Source organism: Platalea leucorodia (assembly GCF_965183815.1).
Source record: "Platalea leucorodia genome assembly, contig: HAP1_HAP1_SCAFFOLD_296, whole genome shotgun sequence".
Classification (NCBI taxonomy): Eukaryota; Metazoa; Chordata; class Aves; order Pelecaniformes; family Threskiornithidae; genus Platalea; species Platalea leucorodia.
This window is the reverse complement of record NW_028121278.1, coordinates 33,996-55,832: the sequence shown is the minus strand read 5'-3', so window position 1 is coordinate 55,832 and position 21,837 is coordinate 33,996. Positions and strand designations below refer to the sequence as shown.

The 21,837-nt window shown below is 51.9% G+C and overlaps 1 pseudogene across 1 annotated transcript; it reads right to left on the bottom strand.

Moving 5' to 3' along the window:
• Window positions 1-15,666: 15,666 nt before the first annotated feature.
• Window positions 15,667-19,388, bottom strand: LOC309604006 (annotated as a pseudogene). Its single transcript has 3 exons — window positions 19,385-19,388; window positions 17,812-17,869; window positions 15,667-17,170 (listed from the first exon to the last, which is right to left on the bottom strand). The product of its transcript is annotated as an uncharacterized misc_RNA (transcript).
• Window positions 19,389-21,837: the final 2,449 nt, after the last annotated feature.

The window sequence follows — 21,837 nt, the reverse complement described above, 5'->3', positions numbered from 1 at the left end:
TTGTGGAGTGAGGACAGCCCCTTGCATCCACACCCCCCTGCTGTACCCAGGGATGGGCATCATGGGCACATCCCGTCCTAGGGCTCAGTTCTTGTGAAGCCAGCCTTAGGAGAAAAGGCTCTGCCCAGCTGGTGGGAAGCTTTGACGCAAGGCAGAGCCTTCTGACAATCCCCACCGGGGATTTTCCCAGCAGGTCACAGAAGCTGCTTGCCCGTGCTGTGGAAATGAGCTGGGAGCTGCTTTACCTTCCACGTCTTGCCCGAGAGGTGGCAACCCCTCGTTTTTCTTCCACTCGTCCTCACCAGGGACTTTTCTCAAGGCCTTCAGAGGGCGCCTGGCCCTTGGTTTAGGCACAACCTCCAGTTCAAACCTGGAGACAAAGAGACAGCACCAGCATGAGCCACGGCACCACCAGCCCTTGCCACTTGCTCACAGGCAGATTTTGGCACTGTTGTGAAGGCCGTTGTTTCGCCCAACCGACTCTGCCTCATCCCCAAGGACTGTCCTGGGCAATGGGGTCACCCAGAGAAGGAGTCCTGGCCATGATGGGGAAGAAAGTGTTGCCTAAAATCCACCATCTGCCCCATCAGGTCTGCTCACAGGAATGACTCCAGGCCAGACACAACCGACTCACTGCTTGGTGTCCCCGCAGCAGGACTCCCGTGCTCACAAGGACAAACGCTGCCAAACTGCAGCTGAGCAGCCGCCTTGGCCAGAGGCTAACGCTGCCAATGTACTCACTCACTCGGGAAAGACGATGACGCGGCCAGTGAAAGTCAGGGAAGCAATGGGCACCATCGGAGACAGCACCATGTCCAGCAGCTGGGGAAGCTGCAATGGAAGAACATGGAGATGGCAGGACATCCTCAATGTGACCAAGGCACTCAACAGTGGAGGAGTTCAGGGCAGCAAGAGCTGGGGGAATCGTGCTCTCGCCTGGCCTGAGCAGCAGGCCATGTCGCGGTGGGCCACATGCAAGCAGTGCTGGGGAACCGCTGTGGGTCTGCCCAAGCAGTGGGGAAACCAGAACGCTCACCTTGAATGCAACACTTTCTAGGACCTTCTTCCCAGTCATCCTCTCCAGGAAGTCATAGTAGAACCTCATTTGCACCCTCCTGCCTTCGATGAGGAGCACCCCCACATCCCTCAGGACAAGGGCGACGTTCTCCCCCTTCCCCAGGCAGTGAGAGAGGAGGGACGTGGTGCCTAGGATGCAGCCATCCACTTTTTGCCAGGACACAGAGGCATCCATGGCCACCTTGGCATATTTCAGAGGCTCCAGCACCTTATTGCCTGGAAAACCACACGAGAGGGATGGAGGCGCTCACCCACGGGCCTTTCCACAGGCGTTTCCCAAGCGCTGCTTATTGCAGTCGTCGCCCAGAAAGGCCCTGTGTTTGGACCTGCTCCGCAGAGGGGGCAGTTTGCTTTCAGAAAAGGGATGCGATACCCCCCTTCACCGCGACCGTGCAGCCAGCCAGTGTTTAACGTGCCGTCTTACCTGGCAGGTCGTCCCTATTGTCCATGAGATTGTGGACAACTGCAAGGTTCCTGGCCAGGCGAAACACGGGCCTCTGGAGAATCACGACCTTGTTCCCAACCTGGGTCCGAGTGGGGAGCACATCGAAGCAGCCGAGGGTGGGAATTCGCACCCCCTGTGAGTGGAAGAGAAGGGAAGAGCTGAAGCAGGAGGACTGGCTGGAGGGAAGAGCTGGGGGTGGCCCTGACCAGGGACGGTGCTTTTGACCAGCCCCTGCCAGCTCCTGCTCTTCAGAGACATGAGCCAGGCCAGTGGGGAGAGCTTTAAGGAGGAGCTGCTGAGTCCTCTCCCTCTGCCTTCCCCCTCGAAAGGAGCAGTGCTGGAGTCAGGCAAGAGGCAGCCCGTGGGCATCCAGGGGTCTCCAGTGACCGGGATCAGCCCTGTGGTCCAATGCCACCTCCCAGAGGTGATCCCAGCCTTGCCCGAGCCCACTTTCTCCATTGGTGGGGACATTTGGGGTGGGATTCCTGCATTCCAGGGAGGGGAAGAGTAACTGCAGGCCATGCCCCAGGGCCATGGGGACTCCCCACTTCTCTGGGTGGGTGAGGAGGATGCGGGTGTCGCCCCACCTTGTGCAGCAGGAGCTGTTCTTGCACGTAGCCAGCCACCGCGTCCCAGACGGCTGTTTGCTCTGGAAAGCAAAGGAAAATCAGGTCACGCTCTGTGCCTGCCGGCTCTCAACGCACCAGCTTCCCCTGAGCTGTGGCACAGAGGCAGATGCAAAGCGTCATTGCTGTCCCCAGCCCCACATGGAGACACCCCTGAGATGGCTGCAGTGCTGAGTCTCGCCCGCGCAACCCTGCGCCTGTTGGTCCTGACAACGCTCCTGGAGTGCCTGGGGATGCCTGTACCTTCTGCGGTGATGCTGGGCATCATGAAGGTGTGCTCCATGCCGTCCCAGAGGTGCATCTTGGTGCGCCTCACGCTGGTGAGTTGCTCCTTAGTGGCGACAGCCATGTGGGAGCTCATCCCTGCGTTTGTCCTCTGGACGCTCCGCCAGGGTGCGGGACCCACCGCCCCGCGTCCCCTTTTGTACCCCTGTGCAGCCATGTCACAGACCCAGTGTGACATCACGATGACATGGCCAGTGCTGACTCTGCTGCCCACTCTGACACAGCAGTGACCTGCTGCCCACTGTGACATGGTCAGAAGTGACCTGCTGCTCTGACATCCATCACCTTCCTCCTGCCGTGACATTGCCACAACTTTAAATGTTCTCCCAACTCCTGTTCAGGTTTTGGCTGGACACGCAGCTCATTCTGAGGCCTGGCGTGCGCTGGGAGCAGGGCCGTTAGGTTAATGCCTGGGTGAGACATTCGCAGGACACGATGGACAAGACAGTTGTTTTTGCTCCCTCGAGTTGGGGGCCTGCTGCTTCATTGCAAACATGGTGCACGTTGACAGCGAGCACTTGCAGAGCCTCGGCCCCAGCAGTGCTGGGTTTTCTCCTCCAAACACTCCTCTCCCAACCCTGAGGGAACAGTGGGCCGTGGTGAGCTTGCCACACTGGCCCCAGAGCCCCAAAGTGTTCAGGCTCCCCTCCTCCCCCAGCAGCCCCGGCCAAGCCCCTTCCTCCCATGCCCTCTCCTCACCTCACCGGGTCGCACTGACACACGCCTGGAGCCCAGCAGCCCTTTATCCAGGCCTTGGCGACGAGTCACAGTTTCTGCTGTGACATTGCCACCACGCATCTGCGTGTGCCCCCAGTATGGGCAAGGGCGCCTTTGGCTACCTGTCACCCCCTGTGGCACGGCCACCTCGGCACCCGCGTCAGGGGGGCGGCTGCTCTTGCACCCGTACGGGGCTGCAGTGCTGGCACAGGTCGCCCAGAGAGGCCGTGGGGTCTCCAGCCTTGGAGACAGGCCCAACCCGGCTGGAGAAGGGCCTGGGCAGCCTGCTCCAGGGGACCCTGCTTGAGCAGGTGCTTGCACTAGATGGTCTCCAGAGATACCTAGCAAGAATTTATCTAAACTAGTTGCCTCATTACAGAAAAGCCCTAGAGACTTCACCCTACCACACGAGATGCAAAAACTCCTGGCCATCCTTGGGGCTGCGATCCCACTGAAGTAGGACTCCTAAAATCCGTAAGAATGAAATCCCACAAACTAAGGAGGGGCCCCCACCTTCACTCACACCATACCCGTTATCGCATGAGGCCACTGAAGGGTTATTGCCCCTAATCCAAAGGTTTTTACTCCAAGGGATATTAAAAGAATACCAATCCCCATGTAACACCCCTATTCTACCCCTTAAAAACACCTAAACCAGGCCCCCAGGGGAAACCTGTCTACCGATTTGTACAGGATCTAAGAGCCATCAATGACTGCATAGAAATGCCCCACCCAATAGTGCTCGATCCATCAATTAGTATTACCTTAATCCGCCACATTCCAAATTTCATGCTGCAATTGATTCATGCGCAGCATTTTTTAGCATCCCCATTCATCCGGATTCCCAATCTATTTTTGCCTTTACTTGGATGTCAGGGTAACTCACCTGGAACTGAACTCAACTTTATCCCCAGATCACGTCCAAGCAATCCAAAATATTCCCTGGGCACAAAAAATGAAAAACAGACGCCAGCCTTTTTAGGAGCTGCAGGATTTTGTAGACCATGGGTTGCTGCTGTAGGAGAGTTAGTGAAGCCCCTCCTCAACAGCAGACATCAAGACCAAGCAGAACCTTTGCAATGGAGTGCGGACCAGATGGCTGCCTTGGAAAAACTGAAACGAGCCTTCTTGACAGCCCCTGCTCTTGGCCTCCCAATGATGGTAAACCTTTTACCTTATACATACATGAAAGAGAAGGAACCGCCTCTGCGGTACTGACACAAGACCTGGGGGGCAACAAAGGCCTGCAGCATATTACTCTCTGCAATTAGATCCAGTCCTGTCAGGATCTATCCCTTGCATGCGGGCCGTGGCTGCTGCAGCTGCTTTAACAGACAAAGTGAAAAATACAGTACCAGGACACCCCCTAGAAGTTCAAGTACCCTGTGAAGTGGAGACAATCTTGACAAATCACATAAATCAAGCTTTGGCGCCTCAACACCTTCATGACTATGAAGCAACACTCTTAACAGCTGACCACATTCCTCTGAAACATTGCAACGTTCTCAGGAGGGAACAGGACGAGGAGAAGGAGGAGACAAGAGGAGGCAAAAGAAGAAAGAGGAGGGAGGAGGAGGGAGAAGGGGAAGAGGCAACAGGAGGTAAGAGGAAGAAAGAGGAGAAGGAGCCAACAGGAAACAAAAGGAGGAAGAGGAGGAGGCAGCAGGAGGAGGAGGAGGAAGGAGAGGAGGAAGAGGAGGCAACAGGAGGAAAAGAAGGAGGAGGAGAAAGAGGAGGCAAGAGGATGCAGGAAGAGGCAAGAGGAAGCAAGAAAAGGCTACAGAAGGCAACAGGAGGAGGAGGCAACAAGAAGCAACAGGAGGCATTAGGACGAAACAGGATGAAAGAGGAGGAGGAGAAGGCAAGAGGAGGCAACAGGAGGAGGAGGAGGAGGCCAGAGGAGGGAAGGGGAGGTGTTGGCAACAAGAGGCAACAGGAGGAGGAGAAGGAGGGGGAGGCAACAGGAAGCAACAGGAGGAGGCAAGAGGAAGAGGAGGAAGGGGAGAAGGAGCGGGAAACACACCCCTATTCCTTCTAGATTTTAAGCACATCAAAAGTCAGGGATGGAGCACCTGCCATGTCCGCTTGTCTTCAGCGACTCAGAAAGTCCAAGCCTAGTGCTGAAGTCGTTACTGACAGCAGTCATTCCACATCACGACCATCGCTCCTCTCGGGAACAGAGGGGAAACCTCTGGATGACAAAGGACGTCGGGATGCACTCCAGAAAGAGAAGATCAGTCCAAGAAGATCCCCGCCACCTAACTGCAAAGAAATAATCCTAGCTGAATGAAATGAGGACCCAAAACGAAACACACCCAACAGAGCTGCAGCCTGATGGCCTTGCCGTCACTGTCACAGGGCCCCACTTCACAGCAATTACCAAGGCCCTTTTGAAAGACTCTAATGCGTGTCACCTCCTCTGAAGAGGACCTGCTGCTTACCCGTTGCCAGCGTTAGCAGCAGAACCCTCTGGCTCTCCAGCCCACACTTTCCCACCTCGTGTGCAGGAGCTGCTGTCAAACAGGAACTCTGCCCACAGCCCGTATCTATCCAGCCTACAGCTCTGAAGGTCTAGACCAGCCTATACTTACATCCTCTATTTACCTGCTCTATCATCTCTGCAGAAAGTCAAGTCAAAATGACGTTTCATAGAGCGTGGATCTGGGGGAAGGGGGAAGAAAGAAGAGGTGGAAAAAAGGAGAAGTGTAGGCACGCAAGTAAAAAAGAAAGGAGCTGAGTTATCCCAAAGGCCAGCTCAGCCCACCTTGCTTTCACTGCCAAAAAGCTGTGCAGCTTGGAGGGAAAAAAGCTGGCTTTGGTGCTGGGGTGCACACAGATGTCCGAGGTCAGATGTGAAACAGCAGAAAAACCCCGACAGGGCTCCTTTTCACTCTCCTCCTACCTCTGTGCATGCTGGGACCTCCTCATTTCCCTGAAGTCCTCCCAGACTAACAGGGACGTGCCATCTGTCCAGTCCACGTGCCACGAGGAGAAAGAGGTTTGATCACGAAGCAGGTAGCAAACAACTGCATCTGCAGAAGGAAAGGGGCAGCCGCGCCACAGCTTCGGAGATATCCAGAGGCGCTCAGAGCCCCAGGAGCCCCTGGCACCTGGATATTTGCATAGCCCTGAAGCCCTGCGGGGCCTGCCAGCGCTGGGGAGCCCAGGGACAGAAGCCAAGGTCAGTGGTCAGCCCTGTGGGGAGAGCGACGGGGCTCTGTCCTTCCTTCTGGCCGCAGGAGGATGCCCTGGCCCACACCAGCACAGGGCGTCTCTCCTCCTCACCGCCCGGGGCAAGGCGAGGCCTGAGGGAGGCCCTGGGCGCTGGGCTCAGCACGGGCGCTGGGACCGGGGGCAGAGCCCCGTCTCCTGCCAGCTGCCGGCCTGGCCCATGCCAGCGGCTCCCGTCACACAGCACGGACAGACCCACATTTTGGGAAAGACTTGATGATCCGGGGCAAATCCAGGGAAGCTCCCTCCTGCCAGCTCCCCTCCCCTCCTGCCCTGGCCCCTGCCCTGCCCTCCCCTCCCTCCCTGCGCAGGCCCAGACCCCCCGAGCGGACCGAGGGACGGCAGAGCTGTGCACACACACACCTTGTGCTGCTGAGAGAGCAGCTCCCGGCGCCATGGCCCTTCTCGAGGCCGTCTCTCCGCAGGCCCCGTGTCCCGGCGGGCTGAGGAGCCGCTGCGCTGCGGGGGGCAGCGGGCGCAGGGCGGCTCCGGGAGGAGAGGCCCGGGCTGCCTGAGCCTGCCCGGCAACGGCCGCGCCATTGGCCATGGCTGAGCCAATCAGCGGAGCCGGAGGCGGCCTGTCAGTCACAGCCGGATGGGGCGGGGCCGGAGGGGGCCGAGGCCCAGGGGCCTGAGGAGAAAGGGGCGAGAGCCGGGCCGGGGGCAGCCGGGGCCCGGGGGGAGCAGGGCCAGGGCCGGGGGAGCTGCAGGAGCAGGAGCAGGAGCAGGAGCAGGAGCAGGAGCAGGAGCAGGTATCTGCCAGTGCGGATGGGCCTGGGGGGAGGGACCTGGAGGCCTCACCGCCCACGGGCCCCGCCATGGCCCAGTCCCCAGCCCTGGGCCCGAGTGCTCAGCCCAGGGCCAGCCCCAGCAGCAGGGTCAGGGCGGTCCCTGCTGCTGCCCCGAGGGTCGCCAGCCCCAGCCCTGACAGCGGGGGGTCGGTGTTTGATGTCCGCAAGCCAGGGGAAGGCAGAGCGGCCTCCTCTCCCACAGGCGGCTGCAGGCTTTGGAGCAGGCATGCTGTGGTGGGGACAGGCCAGGGGCCTTTGCTGTCCCCAGGCCTTCACGTGGGTCTGGTGCTCATGGACGTCCTCGTCTCTGCTGCCAGCCTTTGATAAATGGGCATTTCCAGACATGGAGTTGTTTCTGCCTCCTGGTGGGAGCACGCAGTGGGGCTTTGTTGCCAGAGAAGCAAGCGGGGAATGTTCCTGGCTGGATGCAGCTCCCTTGGCAGATGCCTGTGCCCCTCTCTCGGCCCCGAGGTCTGATACCTGCCTTTCCCCCCACCCAAGCTGTGCTGCCGGCTTTTGGGAAATGGGGGTACCGAGGGCGGATGCTTTTACCACAGCCGGGAAGTTCCAGTAACCCGTCAGGGATTTTTTTCCCTGGTTCTTGCAGTAACAGGTTTTTATTGTTTGGTTTTTGTTTGTTTTTTTTTTAAAAGTAATTTTTCCAAGGAAGGTTCAGGGTTTAGCTCTGATTGCTCCCTGTGTGGATTGTGTCTGTCCTCATCCAGGCCCACAGCAGCCTTCAGAGGAGGACTGGGACTATTCCAGGGTGAAGTGAGCAGTGGGGATCCCAAGCCTGTTTTATTTAAGGCAGTCAGGTGAAAATGTGCAGTTAGAGCTCTCTGTGTTGCTGACCCTTTTGCTTGGTGCTCTCAGGGTGTTTTCTAACCTCTTGCAGTGCTCCTCACCAGAGAGCCGACGGCCCTGGGGGAAGGGCAGCACCCCCTTCTTTGTGCATCCCAGGATCTTGTCGCACTGCAGAAGCTCCTGCGCAAGCAGAAGTGGCCGATAGTCGACTTCTTCAAGGAGGCTGGTGTGGGCACAAGGAAGATGCCGGGTGCAGACTTCCTTCAGGTCATCAGAGGGGTATGTAGGGAGCAGAACGGGAGCGAACTGCCGCCACTGCCGTAAGTCCTTGCGTGCAGAGCCAGGGTGGTTCCAGTGGAGGCAATGGTGGCGGTTCAGCAAGGGGCACTTTCTCTTGTCTTACCCTCAGAGGATGACTCCCACAGTCTGGAAAGCTGGAGGGGAAAGGGAGGGCAAGGATGCGAGAAGTGGGGTGTCATCTAGAGCGGGTTGTGGGAGTGAGGGTACCCGTTGGTTCACGATCTCCCAAGAGAGTCGCTGCTCAGTTCCGTGGCTGCCCACATCCTGCTGCAGACACTGAACTGGCATCACGTTTCCCAGTGTCGATACTCGACCTTTCCCCCACCAGTCTCGTATCTGTGTTCCCATTGTGCTGCCTTCCAGCACATATCTGTGCAGCAGTGCTCACCCTGAGCCTCACTTCCCACAGGGCACAGCGGTACGGAGCTGCGAGGAGCACGCTCAGGTGTACAAGGGTTCAGCAGTGCAGTGTTAACTGATAGTCTAGTCCAAGCCAAAATAAGCCTTCTCGAAAGGCAGGGGGCTGGGAGGTTTGGCATGTTAACTGTCAAGAGGTCTGCAGAAGGCAGTGAACGCCCAGTAAAGGCCAGTGAAGTTGTTAATGCCTAAACCTCACCAGGTTTTCTTTGTGCTGTGCTTCCCTGCAGAACACCAGCAAATCTCGTCCCACCTACGTCTGGGGCAAGCCTTGATGTTTTTCTGATCACGCTGCCATTTTCTGTATTGGTTGCCAGACCAAAGTTCCCATGAGAGACAAGGATCAGGAGGACGTGGTCATCTTGTTGATTTACTTGAAACGGGGGAATTTTACAAGCAGTGGAGATCTGGCTGAAGGTCAAAACCAGCGCCTGGAGATGAGGAAAGGACAATGCAGAGAGGGCAGAAGAGGTGAGAGGAGCCCAGTGTGCTGGGAGAGCATCTCTGCATCCTCATTGCTGGGAGATGCCAGAGTGGATCCAGAATATGGTTCCCTGAGACCGTATAGTGGCCTATAGCAGAGTGGCCAGGAGGAGACTGCCAGGGATGAGCTTGAGAAGCCAGGGGATGTGCAATACTGCAGTCATCCCAATGGCAGGAGGGAGGTTATTCAGTTGTTGGGGTGGGGCTCAAAATGTGCAGCCTGAGGTGTAACGTCCTGTGCTGGATTTTGGTAGTTAGCACTGATCCTCCAGCTGATCCAAACCAGACCCTTTCTGCAGCTGTTGGCAGCAGCTGGAAAACAGACGTTCAGAAGAGCTTGCTTTTTAAAACCTAGCCCAGAGCAGGCGGCTTGTCACGGTACCTGTGTTGTCTTTCACTGCAGTTTTCACATCTTTGAGAGAAGAGGCACGTGGCTGCCTGTTTGTCGTAGAGTCATAAAATGCTTTGGGATGGAAGGGACCTTTAGAGGCCATCCAGTCCATCCCCCCTGCAATGGGCAGGGACATCTACAACCAGATCAGGTTGCTCAGAGCCCCATCCAGCCTGGCCTTGAATGTTTCCAAGGATGGGGCATCTACCACCTCTCCAGGAAACGCGTTCCAGTGTTTCAGTACCCTCATTGTAAAAAATTTCTTCCTTATATCCAGTCTGAATCTCCCCTCTTTTAGTTTCATAATGCTCCTGTGTGGGCACCGTGTATGTGAAGGGCAGGTTTTCTGCCCATTTGTGACTGATCTTTCTTGTTGCTTTTAAACAGGAAATTCTTGATATGTTCTCCCCAGGAACTAAAGAAATGCAAAGAGCTGATGAAGAAAGAGGTGCCAGTCAAGGAGGGAGTGTAGGTTAGTTCTGGTTTTCCATTTTCTTGACTGTGTTCTGACCAAAAGCTGTGTCTTGAATAACTGAAGTGAGCTGAACTACTGGGTATTTTTCATCCCTACACAATTCTGTATTGCTATGGACTTTACCAGCCATAGTCCTGGACTCTGAGCCTGTACTGTAGGGAGGTCAAAGCAGGTATTAAAACAAAAAAACAGTGTGCTTTTCCAAACTGCTGACAAGATTGGAAAGAAGCGATGGCTGTGGGCAGGTGGGAATACAGAGCCATGGGCAGTGTCAGTCAGAATGAGGACCAGTGATGTGGGTACAGCCGTAGCGTGACAGTTTTCATGGCCTTGAGCAGCACAGCAAGGATTGTCAGGCAGCGAGGCCGGCTGCCAGGGGTGTGTGAGCAGCTCCTCCCAAGCATGGAGACGGGCGTGGGAGGAGCCAGCGCTGTTGCTGTGGGTGTGTAGCAGGTGAGAGTGGTGGCAGCTGCTCTCAGGACATGTAATTCGGAGCTGTCGTGGTGGTACTGGGTGGGAAATAACATGAGGGAGGAGGCTAAGTCATGAAAGGCCCTATTAACTGTATGTGTGAGGTGAGGGAAAGAAGGTGAGGGTGTTAAGGAGACTGTAAGTTGTGATTAAGGCAGTGAGTGAGATGATCCTTGTAGGAGCTTTCTGAGTGGGTGAGAATGGGGCAAGGCTGCACGTAAGGACAGAAAAGGCCGTGGCAGTTGTTGAGCTGATCAGATCTCAACTAAGAGATGATGATTTGGGCAGTATCTGGCAAAGTCAGCATCTTGTACATGTTGCGGAGACTGCGTAAGGCCTGACTGCTGGCGAGGAGAGGAGTGTGAAAGGAGTGTTGGAGTGCCAGGGCATGGGGATGGAAGTGGTGACAGACTCATTCCTCAGTTTTCCATGGGCTGTCCGTATAGCCCATGTAACGCATCTTGCATTCAGAAAGAAGTGCCACCCTTTTGGAGAAAAGAGAAGGAAAAAAACCCAGGTAACCTGTGGCAGAGCTCCAACTTGGAGTGAGATTACCATGCTTAGTCTTCCCATGCTAGAGTATTAAGCACATTTCCTTGAAACACTTTCCCAAAATAGCAAGGCATGACTTTCTGAAGCAGCTGTTTTCCTAGGAGCTGCATCTGAGCTAAGGCAGATGAGAGAGTCTTGCCTGCCGTCAGTCACCGAGGCTGATGACAGGTCAGCCAGCACTTTTGGCAAGGACAGAACAAGATAGATACATGTGCATCTCTGTGCTGATGGTAATTTCTGGAACGTGTCTTGCATAGGTTGGTCTTCAGGTTTTGCAGGCTGTAGGTTTGGCAGGATCTGATGTGTCATTAACGTGATGGCAGTAACAAAAGCCAGTGGGGTGGGGTTGAGAATCAGAAGGGTAAAAGTTAGAAAAAAACTCGTGGCTTGAGATAAAACCAGTTTAATAATTGAAAAGACATATTTTTAAAAAAATTGTAAGGAAAAGGAAAAAAAAAAACCCAACAGAGAGAGGAATATAAAACGCAAGAAAAACAAGCGATGCAAATGAAAACAATTGCTCACCACCAACCGACTGATGGTCAGCCAGTCCATGAGCAGTGGCCCCCTGCCACCCTCCCCCCAGTTTTATTGCTGAGCACGACGTCATATGGTATGGAACAGCCCTTTGGTCAGCTGGGGTCAGCTGTCCCAGCTGTGTCCCCTCCCAGCTTGCTGTGCACCTCCACCCTACTCGCTGGCGGGGCAGAAAAGGCCTTGGCGCTGTGTCGGTGCTGCTCAGCAGTGACTAAAACATCGGTGCGTTATCAATGCTGTTTTCAGCACAAATCCCAAACACAGCCCCATGCAAAGTACTCTGAAGAAGCGTAACTATCCCGGCCAAAGCCAGGACATTAAGGCGTTCTGGATTTCATATAATTTTCAGGAGTGCTTGGACAGTTCAATGCTATGTTGAGGTACGGTAGTTATAATGTCATCAGAAGAGAGGGAGGAGAGAGAAGATGAAGATGGCAAAGATACTCAGAAGCATTATAACCTTTGAGAGAAGAAACATGGCATTTGCAGTTTATATGAACAGTTTTTCTTCAGTGTAGTGTTCTTTTAAAGATTTACAGATGATGTTTTCCTATTTCGGTATCAGAATTCAGTGATTTGACCGTAAAGCTCTACACTGAAATGTGAAAAAAAAAATGACCAATGTATCCTAGAAGGAAGTGTAATGACATAGACTGGAGAGTTTTGCTCTTGTGGTTGAGAGTTCTCCTTCAGACGCAGGTGTGTGGTTTTCACTTGTGCTGTGCAGGGATTTAAAAGGAAAAAATAGCCAAACAGAAAAAACCACCCCTGAAACTTCCTCTGACATTAGAGGGGGGTGAGACATACCACATTTTCTGCTTCTTCCCCTCTCCTGCTTTCTCTTAGGTTTGTTCCTATCACTGTCACGATCACTATTCTTGCTTACTGTCGAGCCAAGACAATGTACGACAGATTTTCGGGCCGGTGTTCTCCTGTCGGACAGAGATATCCATGTAGCCGTGCTCAGTTGCAGAGGAAAAAGGCCTCCCAGGTGGGTGCCTGGTGAGTGATGGTTCTCCCTTATCAGCAGTGCTGTCAGTGGAGGGGTTTCAGATCAGTGGTAATTACAGAAGAATGACGTGATTATTACTGCGGTAGTCTGAGGGTGGGAGAAGAGCAAAGTTTTGGGGAGGAGAGGATAATTTTAATTAGCTGTAAGATTTTTTACAATGCAGCTTTTGTGGGTCAGTGACGACAGTCATGGAGGTGATGGCTGGGATTCTGTAATGGAAGTTCTTTTGCTGGGGAGCTGAAGCCCCAGTTGCCCTTAGTCTTAGTGGGACGAGTGAATCTGGCAGCATGCAACTTGTTTTCTTGAAACTGAAGATGGTTTAGTTAGAGGGCGAGCCTGTTTGGAAGCTTTAGGAGTTTGGGGGCAGAGGCCAGGCGGGGGCTGGGGCCCTCGGGGGAGGGGGCTGTTTCTGCCCTGTGCCCTTGGCCCGGTGCTCGCAGCTGGGAATGGGCTTTCCAAACTCCTGCTGGAAGGAGCCAGACGTGGGACCTGTGGCCGAGCTGGGGGACAGGGAGCACCCCCGGACCAGGGTCAGGACCTGCAGCAAACCTGCCTTCAATTCAGCTCTTCCCAGCAGGACGCTGCCCAGGAGTAACTGTGAGGGTTGCTGTTCTCCCTCGGGAAGCACGGCACGCACCAAGCACAGCCAGAGCTGCGCCTGTGCCGGGAGAAGACTTGAAGCAGAGGCGGGGCTGATGGTGACAGCTCCCAGCAGCTGTCCAGGTCAGGAGGATGCAGGTAAGATGGCAGAGAGGGGCCAGCAAGCGGTTGTCACTTCTCTTGCAGGAACAGGCTTTAACAGCGGAAGGGAGGCAGGACAAAAGGGCCTTTGAGGTCAAAAAGTGCGTCAGCCACCTGGCGCGTCGTGATGACAGCAGGGGAGGAAGAGAAGGAGATGCAGGTGACCTGTCTGGGACAGTGCTGTCGAGGTAAGATCTGCCGCACAAACAGAGAGACAGACACTGGGAGGTGGTGGAGTGGGTGAGAAAGGCACCTGGGAGAGAGGAGAGCACGGGGAGATGGGAGACAGAGATGGAGGGGCAAAATCCAGGGTGCTGGAAGTGAGGACGCTTCTGCTGCGCGGGTGCTTGTGAGGTCCCTGGTCTCTGAGTAGCTGTTAGCGTGGGAGCAGGCCCCGGGCTTGTGCAGGTGCTTGTGGTGTCACATGTTCCTGAGTAGCTGCTGGGTGTGAGAAGTCACCTTGCTTGTGACGCTTCTTCTGATGTCGCTGCTTGCTGAGTAGGGCAGGAGCAGCTGGCTTGTGCAGCTGCTTATGTCGTCGTTAACTGCAGTTTTCACATCATTTCGGAGAAGAGGCAGCTAGGTGCTAGTGTATGGTACTAACTGTCTTGCAGATCTTTTGCTTCTCTTCTCTGTGTCCTGCTCTCTGTCCCTGCCTCTCCTTTTCCCTCTCCCCTTCCTTTTCCCTCTCATCCTTTTGCCTCTGTCCGGCTCCCTCGCCCTGCCTGTGTCGGTCCGTCCCTCTGTCCTTCCTCCTGCCCTCCTCTGCTCTCTCTGTCCCTCTGTCCCGCTGCTCATCTCCGTGTTCCTGGCCGCCCCCTGCCCCCTTCTCCCTGTCCCTGTGCCCGCTCCTCACCAGGGGTTTCCTTTCTCTGCTCCCTGCCCAGCTCCCCCTTGTTCCTGCCATCCCTCTGTCCTGCTCCCACCCCTCTCTGCCGCTCTGTCCCTCTCTCCTCCTCCTCCCTGCTCCACCGGGGCTCTGGGGCCAGGGCAGCCCCGGGGAGGCGGCCATGGGGCCTGTGGGGGGATGGGGCCCAGGTGGGGTGGGGGACGGTGTCCCCACAGGGTCAGACAGCAGGGCAGGAGCGCCCCGCAGCACAAAGGGAGCCGTAGTCCTGGGACACGGGGCTGCCAGGTGGCCATGTTGGTTCCCAGGGCATGCTGGGAGCTGTAGTCCTGGGGCATGGGGCTGCTGGTCAGCCATGACGGTCTTGGGAACAGCAGTTATGAAGCGAGATGAAATGCCGTGGGACGGCTCTGCCGGGGATTCTGAAATGTCCAGAGTGCTGCAGGGGGGATTTCTGATTTGCAGCGGCAAATCTAATCACTAAAGGGCACCGATCCTCCCTGGGTGGCAGCTTTGCTGGCTCTCCGTCACCCTGTCACTGGCTTTTTGGGGCCCTGGCTGGGGGGACCCATGGGGCACGGTATGAGAATTCCCTTCCCTAACTATTACATCAGCCAGTCTTTAGAGGGTGAAAGTGTATTAACTTTCTTTGTAGAGAGAGATATGATGCATTCACGTGATACACTGTCAAGTGATGAGGTATGGAGGTTTACTGGAGATTTTGGTATTGTTCATGCTAAAGTAAAACAAAGGAAAGAACAGCCCAGCCCTGGAAAGAAGGCCTTTGCTTCTGGGAAGCTTGGAGCTGTCCAGGAAGGATAAAGGACACCCCGGCTCAACCAAGAGGACGCCAGCATCCTAACCCCTCTGACACGTCTTTGAAACCCTCCCGGCATCGTTGGGCGTCATAGAACAGCAACGCTAGCAAGGCTGACTCCAGGGACGTCTGGATCACTAGACAGGCAGCAAGAACGCTGCAGGACTAGAGTTGCTTTGCAAAGTTTGACTGTGATTAGTAATTGGTCGTGTGGGTGGGAGTGATGAGTCAAGTCTTCTGGTACCTGAACGATTGAAGGCTCTAAGAACACTGTGTAAAGGCCGGAATTGGGGTGCCCCAATGGGGCTGGGACACGGTCTCTCCCTGAGACCCACCCTGGTCCCTCCCCTCAAATGGTTGTGTCTGTGTGTGTCCCCCCGTATGCAAATAAAGGGTGCAGAGCAGGAGGGTGGGAGGGATGGGGGGGTGAAGAGGGGCGTGGCCTCCGGCAGAGGGCTGTAAAGCAGCGGCGGGGACGGCGTGACTGCAGCAGAGCCGCGATCGTTTGACAATGTTTATTGGGGGGCAAAGACATCCCAGCCAGATTATGCCTTATAAATAACTTAGAAACAATGAAGAACAGGCCGATGTGAGAAACACCCGGAAAAGAATTAGGAAAAAATTGCTGATCAGGCTGGAGTCCTTGCTTACTTGTAGTCCTTCTCTCGATGTTGATCTTTGGACTTCTTTTTCTCCTTGACCTTCTCTGCATGCTTTCATTCTTTGGTCACCTGTCTTTTGGCATTTCTTTTCTGTTTTGCTTCCGCTTCCTTCTGTGTGAGTATGTTTTCTTTTGCCATTTCTTAGTTTGTCTTTTTCATTTTCCCGGGATGTGTCCTCAAAATTGGAACGAGCTGACACAGGTGGAAGTGCATGCCTTTCACGAGAATATTTTTCACATGGCTGCTGAGGTATTGAACAATGATGGAAGTTTGCTCGGTGGCTGCTAAAGTGATGTACGTCTTCCTCTCCAGAGAGTGCGTTGTGAGGCCATCTGCTTTTGCAGTGATGATCCTTATGTGACCTGTTGTTGTAAGCCTGACTCGGTTTGTCAAAGCCTCTCTCACAATGAGAGGACTTTCTCTCTCTGCCATCCCTTGTTCCAGGAGAGGAGTAATAAGCATTGCAGTATCTGCCTTTTTCCCATCTCTGTGCTTCATCTCGATAGTATCTTTCTCTGCTCCACATTCTCTCTCCCCAATATAATGCCCATTCCCGTCTTGTGCTGTTCTTTCTCTGCTTTGGGATCTAGAACGAGAATATTTGCCTGAGCTTCTGACATTGTTTGGACTGTTTCTTTCATGATGGGGAGATCTACGCTTGCTTTCATTGCAATACTCCTGCTTAGGACGATTTTGCTTATTTGTTTCCACACTGTGAGAGCACCTCCTCTTGTGGGAATGATCCTCTGGTTTGCTTCTGGTTTGCTTCTCCTTCTCCCTCCCTTCAGTGTCCGAGTTTTCTCTCTTCTTTCGGTGGTGCTCTTTGTCAGTTTTTGGAGAGTCCTATCTTTTTTCCTGATCTTTTTTCCTTTGTTTGTCTCCTTCACGTTTTTTATTACCCAGTCCCTCATTTTCTCTAGAAAATTGACTCTGCAAAACTTCATCCAGCTCTGTCATACAAGAGTCCTTAACAGGTGGTACCTCTCCATAGTTATTAGAAATGTCCTTTGTATCTTGGCATTTGTCTGTAATAGCTAGGGATGCAAGTTTTTTAGAAGTACATTCCATGTCAGACTTTATCGAGGAAGTTTGCCCGAATTTCTCTTTGCTCTCAAGAGACCCTTTGAAGTACAAAGGATTTCCTTTTGAAATTAGTTCAGGTTCTTTTGATCCTCTTGGCTCGTCTTTGTCTCTACGGTCTTCAGACTCACACTGCCCAAAGAATTCATCTTCAGCATCCAAGGATTTTTTCCTGACCTTGTGCTGACCATTGATATTGGGATGCGCATTATCAGCTTTCGTTGTAGTACTTTCAGCAACTTCTTCTTTGGCAGAAGTGGTTTCAGAATCTGACTGAGTAAAAAGGTTCTCAGCCTCACAACGAAAGTTGGAAGGAACCTTCCTGGATTCTTTATAGGCAAACAGTGCTGCCATCACTACAGTTGCCATAAGAGCACCATTCTCAGAAGATTTCCGAGGTCCGGTGGCACTGCACAAAAGAAAACCAGGTTTGTCACTTGAAAAAGTCCATCGAAAAGATGAATGTTAGGAGTAAAATCCCCTGAAGTAAAACAATTGGTGGCTGCTGGAAAACTCTGAAAGACATTCCCTTTAGAAGCCTGTTCTTACACCTTCCTCAGCTCCCAGAGAAGGTGTTTTTTTCTCTTGAGTCTGCAAGCATCGCATTAAAAATAACACACCCAACGCATCTGTCTCCCTCCACTTGCTGCTCTGAATCACCTCGCTAGCCGAAGCCGCTATATTGGCTCTCCCCCGACTAGAAAAAAGTAAACACATGGATTTCCCTCTCTCCCAAATGGGAGAGCAGGTGGTGGGAATTTACATTCACACATCCTAGGATGGAAAAAAGGGAAAGAGGAGTAGAAAAAGTGTTCCAGACAGTGGCAAAAAATGGAAAACCATTCTACGAAGAAATGAAAGTTTTCCAGGAGGCCTCTGCCTGTATTTAATATCAGAATAATACAGGCTCAGTGCTGGTGTTTGCACCACTAGATGGACAGTGTGGAATTCTCTGTACTGACATCTTTCTATTAAATGGTATTAGTAGACAGGTAAAACAATGATAAGCCTGCATGAAACCTTGTTTGTATCAGAGGGTACTCATTTTACCTTATTCCCTCTGATAAGCTCTTCAGCTGGCTGTATGTGACAGATTCTAGGATTCTCTCTGGAGGAACCAGCGACAAAGCTATAGGACCTACATTTCATAGAATCATAGAATCCCAGGATGGAAGGGACCTCGAGGATCATCTGGTCCAACCTTTCAAGCACAATCTAGACGAGATGGCCCAGCACCGTGTCCAGCTGAGTCTTAAACGTGTTCAGCGTAGCGGAGTCAACCACTTCCCTGGGGAGATTATTGCAATGATTGACTGTTCTCATTGTGAAAAATGTACCTCTCGTGTCCAGCCGGAATCTCCCTGGGAGTAACTTGTACCCGTTACCCCTTGTCCTCACCAAGTGACTCCTTGTAAAAAGGGAGTCTCCATCTTCTTTGTAGCTCCCCTTTAAGTAGTGGTACATGGGGATGAGATCACCTCGAAGCCTCCTTTTCTCAAGGCTGAGCAAGCCCAGCTCTCTCAGCTCTCTCATCCTCACATGGCGGCTGCCCAGACCCTGGATCATCTTGGTGGCCCTTCTCTGGACCCCCTCCAGCCTGTCCACATCTTTTTTGTATAACGGGGACCAGAACTGTGCACAGTATTCCAGGTGTGGCCTGACAAGCGCCGAGTAGAGTGGGATAATGCCTTCTTTATCTCTGCTGGTGATCCAGATCTTCAGGGTATTTTACATTCTCAAGAGAGACCAAGAAGATTCCAAAATTATCCTGAAATACTTCATGGCATAGCCTGAGAAAAACACTTCCAAAACCACAGACTAGGATTATATGAATGTATTTTTTGATTCATTTAAAAATACCCTTTCTCATAAACAACATTTAATGGTTTAAGTTGCAGAGAACTGTTTTCTGCAGAATTAGCTCCTTAAGAGTAAGGTATATTCTTATGGTCACACGGGAACTTTATTGTTATTGAAAGGGAAACAAGAAGCCATAGTTGTTATATTGACTTTTCTTAGACTGTAGTTATTAGTTCTTGCCTGCAAACATTAACCACTTTTAAATGAGTATTCATCTTTGGGAAATCTCCCATTCCAAGAGGATAAAGTTGCATTACAGCTGTAAATATACCTTCTTGATCTTTCCACCTCTAAGATTTGCAAATCTTTTCAGTGATCTTGTGAGAACATTGGGAGAACGATGCATCGTATACCTCTTGGACGCAGGAGCCACCTTTTTACACCTTAAAACCAAGCACAGACCAATGTTCGGACATGCCTTTTAACTTCTGGCCATATCAAAATTTCAGGGTGCAACTTCACGCTGACAAAGGCTGTCGAGCCCCGGTGTAGACAATACTAGGAATAAAAGTCTACTGTGAGCTACCGGCCACAATTCGTAGAATATATTTCCAGAGACTCAAAGAGAAACCCCAAGATTACTCTCTTTGCAACAAATGTATTCTTTTCCAAGCTTTGAATGGAAAACATGGAGACCATTTACATGGCTTCCGCAGAAGAACAAGGTCCAATCCGCTCCCATCCACCACCGAGTTCTTTTCTTTTAACAGTATATGGGTTGAAATAAAATGAGTTTATTTTAGAAAGCTGTACAAGTCTTTACGCATCGCGACCCATATTCACAAAACATCTTCCCTTTAGATCCAAAGTAATATCCAGGAATGGCTCATGTGTATCAGAAACGGCTTTGCAGTTCAAGCACTTTACTGGCATCAAAATACAAATGCTTAACAATATGTGAAGGAGACTAACCGTGCAAATTTCAGTTCTTAATACCTCTTACTTTAATCAATCTACAAACTCCTTTACTACAGACAGACAAAAGACACAGGCCAGTTCAAAGGAGAGTAAGATTTTAAAAAAGTGCCTCGAGATCTTAGACATCCCCCAAATAGTTGATGAATGAGTGCTGGGGCTTGAGAAGGTCTCTCTAATCTGGACATAAATGATCATCAGCCCTCAGAAGATGGAAGGCACAGAGTTAACTCTTCAAAGAGTTTTTCTTTTTATGAAAACCAAAGGCATAGTTTTTAATTTATGATAGTAAATAAAGGAGTAAGAGGGACTAGAGAACATTTACAAGTTAATTTGTTCATGCTTACTTGGTGCTTCCATTCAAGCAAGCTTTCTGCGAAGCATCACCAGTGAAGCCTAAGAATTCACGGGCATCCTCCTGGCTGCCAAAACTGAAATGTTTTCCTATTCCTAATAAATAGGAAGGTTATATTTATCTCAAATAAAATGAAAGAAACCTCATATTTCTGAAATTGCTCTTCTTCAAAGTATCAAGATAACTTCTATGCACCAAATAATTCTTTGAAAACTTAAGAAATAGAAAAAAATAAAATTAATGGGAGTTTCCATCATGCACATCATACAGAAGCCTTCTTTGGGACCTGAAGAGTGAAAGAAGAAAGCATCCCAGTCTAGTCAAGTAGACATTGCTACAGAAAAACCTAAAAAACTAATGATCTTGAAGTTATAGGTGCCATGTCCACTCGCCATGCTACATTCTCCTCTCCTAAGGTGTCAATATCCCAACAGTTTGGTGACATTGTATTATGCAGAACGGTATAGAATAAAAATGTCGATTAAGTCTGTATGAAAGTGCGTTTTCTGATGAGAAATCTAAGTAACTATTGCCATGTCATTTTTTTTGGCGGGCTGACAGGAATGTGAACTCCGCAGACTGCAGAATATATGAGGAAACAATGTTGACATTGATGATACAGCACTAAGAGAGAATGCCTGTTATTTCCAGCACACTGCTGTGAGGTGAGCTACATGACACAGAGCTAAAATCCTCTGGGAGAAAGGAAAGATTAAAGTGTAGCACGCATTAGTATTTCTGCCCCCCTTTTTTCAACAGGATTCTTTTAACTGAAATCATTTATATATACGGTAAGAAACACAGTTTAACTTTCTAGCAATAAATACTAAGATACCAGACTGGAAAGCATACAGGTGCCTTTGTGAAAATCCACATCGATGGATAGGAAAAGAGGCTCCTATGGACAAGCCGTAGCCTACGCAGCAGGAAGGGATCGGTCAGAGCCTCACGGCGGCACCACTCAGTTTCACGCCTTGCAGGCGCTGGCGAGCTGCAGAGATGGTCCAGAGTCTCTGCTGCCAGTTGTGGTTCAAGCTGAGTCCCAGGGACAGCTGCTGCCCCAGTTCTCCCATTCCTAGTCAGCTCTTCTGGGCAGCCATTGGCATCCAGCTGGCAGGAACTGGCGGTGCATCTTGCATTCAGAAAGAAGTGCCACCCTTTGGTGTAAAGAGAGGGAAAAAATAAAAAAGGTAACCTGTGGCAGAGCTCCAACTTGGAGTGAGATTACCATGCTTAGTCTTACCATGCTAGAGTATTAAGAACATTTCCTTGAAACACTTTCCCAAAATAGCAAGGCATGACTTTCTGAAGCAGCTGTTTTCCTAGGAGCTGCATCTGAGCTAAGGCAGATGAGAGAGTCTTGCCTGCCGTCAGTCACCAAGGCTGATGACAGGTCACCCAGCACTTTTGGCAAGGACAGAACAAGATAGATACATGTGCTTCTCTGTGCTGATGGTAATTTCTGGAACGTGTCTTGCATAGGTTGGTGTTCAGGTTTTGCAGGCTGTAGGTTTGGCAGGATCTAGTGTGTCATTGAGATGATGGTAATGACAAAAGCCGGTGGGATGGGGTTGAGAATCAGAAAGGTAAAAGTGAGAAACACACACGTGGCTTGAGATAAAACCAGTTTAATGATTGAAAAGACATGTTTTTAAAAAAATTGTAAGGAAAAGGAAAAAAAAAAACCAACAGAGAGAGGAAAATAAAACGCAAGAAAAACAAGTGATGCAAATGAAAACAATTGCTCACCACCAACCGACTGATGGTCGGTTTCACCGAGCAGGCGGTGTGGGACGCCAGGTCGGCCAGCCTGCCCATCCTGCACCCCGTCGGCACTGCCACGCTCCTCGGGCCGGCGCCGGAGCCGGTGCCGGGCTGCCGCGAGTGTGCTGACAGCCAGGTGAGTGCTGGTGCCAGCCCTGGGGGAGGGAATTGGGGAGGGGGTG